We start from the raw sequence: 5,961 nt of genomic DNA, 5'->3' as shown, positions 1-5,961 counted from the left end.
AACACTATGTATTTTTCGGCTTTGAATATATCTGCTTGGAAAAATGCTACACTTGTCCTATTAGGGTTAATTGTGAAAGGATGTTAATGTATTCAAAACCCCAGGGGTAGTTCTACATGTTGTCTGAATGAGACAGGGGATGTAAGACCAACTTCACATTTGAGCTTTCTTTTTAAAAGTCCTCTTTTTGATGAATAAAAAGAGCCATAAAATCTTTCTCCCTGATTATGGAAGGTGTAACTATTTAGAATGAAAGCTGAGCTTTTCGGTGTGTGAGAGCTCCCATGCAGCAGATCTGTTCTCGTTAACTCAGTGCCAAACTTAATTTATAAAGATGTATAATGGAATGGAATGGAAAAGGGAAAATAATAGCAAATCTGGGTTTCATACTGGAAAAGGCTTCTAAGCATTAATTTGTGGTTTTCCGTATTGCTTCTGTGTATTTAATTACTAACGATATTTGTGCTTAAACAAATGCTTGGTGTTTCATTTGAATTTCTCTTTTCTTATTACAGTGGAGTCACAATGCTTAATTTGTTAGCACTGCAATAGTTGCCATGGTAACAGACTCTAACGTTATATATAAATATGTATGTGGCATATATGTGTGTGTGTTATAAACATGTACTGTAGATGATTATGACTTTATTCCAAGAGCACATTTCAGAAGACTTAGCTCTTAAGAAACACTCTAATTAAAAATGTAGACATACTTTGTGAACCTAAAGATATATGGTCACAGACTTGGGTCTCCATTTTCACATGGGGAAGAAAGGAAGTTCTGAGGAAGGGGGAGATGTGTTCATGCTCTCTTCTTGTAGGTTTTCCTCTGCCTGCCAGCAGAATCCTCCTTGGGTCATACTCTATGGGCCTTCTCCTTCTCCCCACTCCCTTTTCCACCCACTTCTTTTAACCATACGAAATCTAGATAAAATGAAAACCAAGGCCAAACTCTAGGGGCAGAAGTTTTTTTTCCCGAAGAACATTCTATCAAGAAGACTAGGGATGCATTGAGAAGGGAGGAGGAGAGGGTGAGATGATGTGGTCCATTCGTATTAGTGAGAGAGGGGAATTCGTAATCAAGGTAACTATCCACTTATATGCTGCTGCTTGAATTAGGAGTCCCGTGCACCTCTCAGGAAATATTTAGGGTAGAAAGTAGACTCTTCATTGTAGAGCTAAGGAAACTGCAGCTGACAGTGAGTGAGTAAAAATTGTCATGAAGATTACTTCTGCCAAAGCCTCCGTTCTTTGTACAATGTCACCTTATTACTGAGGCCTTCTTTAGTGCAAGGTACCAGAGCCATAAACCCACTCCTTCCAGACTAATTAGCATCCCCCATGCAGTCAAATCTGGGGCAATGACAATGATATGCTTTATGCTGGAGATGACTTTGGTAGGAAACCAAAAATAAACCCAATGGAAAGGGAGAATAGCATGGCCATCTCTCTCAGTAGGTATTATTTTCAACTCCATGCAACAACAACCATAGAACAACAGCAGCTTAGCTAAATGGTTTATTTTTCATAAATCATTACAAACCCAGAAATAGGCAAGCTTAGGTTGGTATGGAGTCGACATATTTAAATGGAGCATTTAGGCAGTTATTTATCTCTCCACTGTGCCATCCTTAGCGTGAGACCATTATCTTCATGCTCATAAGATGGCCACCGCCCCACTTGACATCACAACTGTATTTCAGGCTAAAGGAAGAGGAATGAATAAAGGGCAAATAATGAGGGGGCTGAGCTGGTCTCTCTCTCTCTCTCTTTCTCTCTCTCTTTTTGTGGAAAAAAAAATCACAATTTCAATATTGGATGCCACATATTGTGCTTTGACTCATACAGTTTCCTTGGGATTAACCAATGGAGTGTCCTATGACCTCTGGGAACTGTGGAAAATATGGAATGCTTCAGAGATATGCATGTCATCCTTGTGCAACGGCCACGCGAATCTCCTCTGTATCATTTTATTTCCAGTATGGGCTGCCAAAGCAAGCACAAGCTTGTCTCTTCTCGGCGATAAACATAACTTTTCAGGAAGCCCTAACCAAAACAGTGTGCTTACGCTGGGCAGCCTGCTTCCATATGGCCATCCCATAGACGCAGAGAAGTCTGTGGCACTGAGTCATTTTAATCAAGCCTAATGTTGCCCTTAGTAAAAGGGGGTTCTGTTAGTAATGAATGGAGAATGGTTATTGGATAGGCAACTACCAATGGTCATCTTCTGTGATCCATATTTCCTTGTGACTTCATCAAGAATACGCACCAATGTAGGTGTGTATTTTGAATCAGGGAAAAACATTAAATGCACATTCTGGCACACAGCTGAACACCAGCTTCGATCTTACTCATTTTCTTGCTATTTCTTGAATCTTCAGCTTCCATTTCCAGGAATTCTCCATTTAATCCTTCCAAGTGGAGTACTTATTAGCTGCCTTATTGGTACTAAACCATACTACCCTAGTATGATGGTGGCAGAGTTCATGGTTTGAGCAGCTGAATTTTGCAGAATCTGTGTAGAAGAGCAGTCAAGGGCTAAGGATTCTCACAGAACTGAGTTAAATTCAAGCTTCACTTCCTATAATCTGTGGACTTTTATGTAAGTCCCTTAACTTCTCAAGGCCTTGGTTTCCTCATCTGATAAGTGAGGACAATAAAAACACCTTCTTCAGGGGGCCCTGGGTGACTCAGTCCATTAAGTGTCTGGGTTTAGATCAGGTCATGATATCATGGTTCATGGGTTCAAGCCCCACGTCAGGCTCTGTGCTGACAGCTCAGAGCCTGGAGCCTGCTTTAGATTCTGTGCCTCTCTCTCTCTCTGCCCCTCCCCTGCTCATGTTCTGTGTGTCTCTCTCTCAAAAATAAATAAGCATTTAAAAAAATAATAAAAATGCCTTCTTCAGAGGGATTCTATGAAGAGGAAACAAGTCAATAGACATAAAAGACCTAGTGGAATATCTGACCCATGGCAAGTATTTGACCAATGTTAACTATTATTACTATTGCTATTAATCAAGTTGTCCTGGATTCAAGTCATGAATCTGCCATTTTCTTGCGCAAGTTACTAAAAACCTTTGATCCTCAGTTTCATCATGTGGAAAATGGTTGCTGGGTAATGTTAGAGATGGTAAGTATGAAAATTACCTGTTAAACTACTAAATAGTAGGAATGCTAAATACTACTAGTTGCCTGTCAATATCTATTCCCCATTCCCCTTCTTCCTTCCTGTTGGGATTTCACTTTGTTCAAGATGGTGATATGTCCTGTTAAAATTATTCCCTTTCCTAACTCCCTTGCAGCTAGAGGATGACAAAGTTCTGGCCATGTAATATAAATGGATTTCCCCGAAGAGAACTTTATATCTTGAATAAAAAGGCAAAACCTTATTTTGTAAAAGCTCTCTCCTCCCCTATTGATTGCATGCCTGGAGGTGCTGCAGCCGTATTGAAAATGGGGGTACCAGGACTACAAACTAATGATGACAGAGCAGGAAGATAGACTTAAGGTCATTTTTTGCATCATTAAGGCCTTGTACCAGCTTTAGATTGCCCAACTCCAGGTGTATTATATAAGGAGAAAAAAAAACTTTGTGGTGTAAGACAATATTTCTTGGGTTTTATTTTATGTGCAGTCAAACAATCAAATGGGGACATAGCTTTTTGCCATGTGGAAATCATATTAATAATCATTACCACCACCACCATCGTCATCATCATCATCTCTATCAATGACAGGGCCCCAGGATATCTAATCTGTGTTCTGTTTTTACGAGCAGAGCAAAGGGTTTGACAATGGTCCTAGGGAAGAAACTCAGTCTACAGGAAGCATTGATCAAGACTCCAGGGAACTGAAGACCTTGGAGGGAACTGGAGAAATTCTTTTCTTTTCTTTTCTTTTCTTTTCTTTTCTTTTCTTTTCTTTTCTTTTCTTTTCTTTTGAGAGGTTGACAATAGTTTTTATTAGCACAAATATGTCTATGCTTTATATAAATCTCTCATTAACCAACTAAACTAACCATAAAAATAATAATTATCTTTTTATTTAGGTCCATTTTACATTCATGTTTTGTTCACAGGTTAGAAGAACAAACCTTCGCATAGGAACTGACAAATCAAGGGAATTAAGAAGCTCCTTACTGGCCAGTATCCATTTTTGGCACTTGTCACAGAAGTAGGACAGCTGCTCCTCCATCCAAGACATATCTCCTTCATCACTGTTGAGGGAATCCCCACTCTGATCATGAGATAAGTCCACTGATACCTTGTCTTCTGATTCAACTATCAGGGCAGTCTCCCCCTCCACCTCTCCCTCTTCCAGCCCTTCTGAGGTAGATGTTCTCTGGCTTTATCATCGTGACGGCTTATCAAACTACTTAGGTGGATATTACTATCCATACCTTCCTCTCTTAGGCTCTCAAGCACTTTTCACGAACAATCCTAAACTCTGGATACCAGGCTTAAAGGGGCTTCTACCAAGATCACACAGACAGACACTCTTCAGAAGAGTGACCACTTCTTTACTGAAATAGAAGGGACTTCTAAAGCAATTGTTTAGAATATATGATCCAGTGTCATTGTCTTTGGTCAAGTTTGAAAGGGCAGTAACCACGAAAAGGTTGAATACTTCACAAAGCTATTCTCCATCCACACTCACACACTCACAGTTGACAATGTCCCATCAGTATTTGACATCCATTTCAAGTCATGTTTTTTGAGATCCTTTTGACACTGTCATCTCCTCTGTTTCTGCTTCAAGTTGCTCAGTCAAAATAATCTGTTCTCCCAAAAGACTTATGTTTTCTTTTTTTCCAATTTTGCCTCTCAATGTCTCCGATCACTCCACCGTGAAGCCTCTGCAGGTCCTGCCACTGCTTCAGATGCACCCGGGGCCACGGTGGCCCCCATCAGCACCACCAATAGGCCTAGCACCACCTTCAGGCTCCTAGACATCCCTGCACCGGCCACCGTGACCTCCCACTACCTGCCTGGGGCCCCAGGGCCACAGCTGAATGCTACTCAGAGGCTGCCAGAACTGGAGAAATCCTAACTGCTTCTGGGACTTGGGGCAAGGACCAGACAATTGTCAGATCAACCTATAGAATCCTGAGGAGACTGCTAACCCAGGAAAGCTCTGTGCATGCACTGAATCCCACTGAATCTCTCTGAGTCTATAGTCTGGAGATCTATGAGTTTATTACCCACTAATTGCCTACAGACTCCTGGGTGACATTACAAATATCTGGGATGGAGGTAAAGAGGAACCAATGTTAGGTGAAGGGTAATATTACAAAAGTTATTTTGTGGATAATGGTAACCACCAATAATTAGAGATGAATGAGGAGTAACTACCTTCCACACAACCTCTTCACCAGTTTATGTTGAAAGTAATCTCTGACCAAATTTGGCCACACATAAAGATGCATATTAAACATTTATTAAAATTTTTTTAACATTTATTTTTGAGACAGAGAGAGACAGAGCATGAATGGGGGAGGGTCAGAGAGAGGGAGACACAGAATCTGAAACAGGCTCCAGGCTCTGAGAGGTCAGCACAGAGTCCGACACAGGGCTCAAACTCACGGACCGCGAGATCATGACCTGAGCGGAAGTCGGCTGCTTAACCAACTGAGCCACCCAGGCGCCCCCTTAAACATTTATTAAGAAGCAGGCACAAAACACTTATGTAACATATAAGCTGGTAGTTTGCTATAGTAGATATCAGACCACCGGTGGACTAAGGACTGAATCAATGGCTAGACAAATTTTTTCTAGAAAATACCTCTGGAGGCTAGTTAGAAGACTAGTTGATTAGAAGACTGGTTGATGACTCCTAGGGAGTGAATTTTCAGTTAGGGCAAATGTCCACCCTTACAATGTAGCTTAATCTAATTGACATATACATATACTTCCTATAAAGTATAGTAGGGAGTTTAAATTATAGACCCCCTATTAAGTAGCC

The 5,961-nt window shown here is 40.8% G+C and overlaps 1 non-coding gene and 1 pseudogene across 1 annotated transcript; both read right to left on the bottom strand.

Moving 5' to 3' along the window:
• Positions 1 to 1,897: 1,897 nt before the first annotated feature.
• Positions 1,898 to 2,000, bottom strand: LOC121031146 (U6 spliceosomal RNA). The gene has a single exon (XR_005790577.1). It is a non-coding gene; the product is annotated as a U6 spliceosomal RNA (small nuclear RNA).
• Positions 2,001 to 4,704: 2,704 nt separating this feature from the next.
• Positions 4,705 to 4,952, bottom strand: LOC121030295 (protein PET117 homolog, mitochondrial-like; annotated as a pseudogene).
• Positions 4,953 to 5,961: the final 1,009 nt, after the last annotated feature.

The sequence above is a fragment of the Herpailurus yagouaroundi genome, unplaced genomic scaffold (assembly GCF_014898765.1).
Source record: "Herpailurus yagouaroundi ecotype Mexico unplaced genomic scaffold, PumYag 140, whole genome shotgun sequence".
Taxonomy (NCBI): domain Eukaryota; kingdom Metazoa; phylum Chordata; class Mammalia; order Carnivora; family Felidae; genus Herpailurus; species Herpailurus yagouaroundi.
Note: the sequence above shows the minus strand (reverse complement) of the source record. Positions and strands in the feature narration are given on the sequence as shown.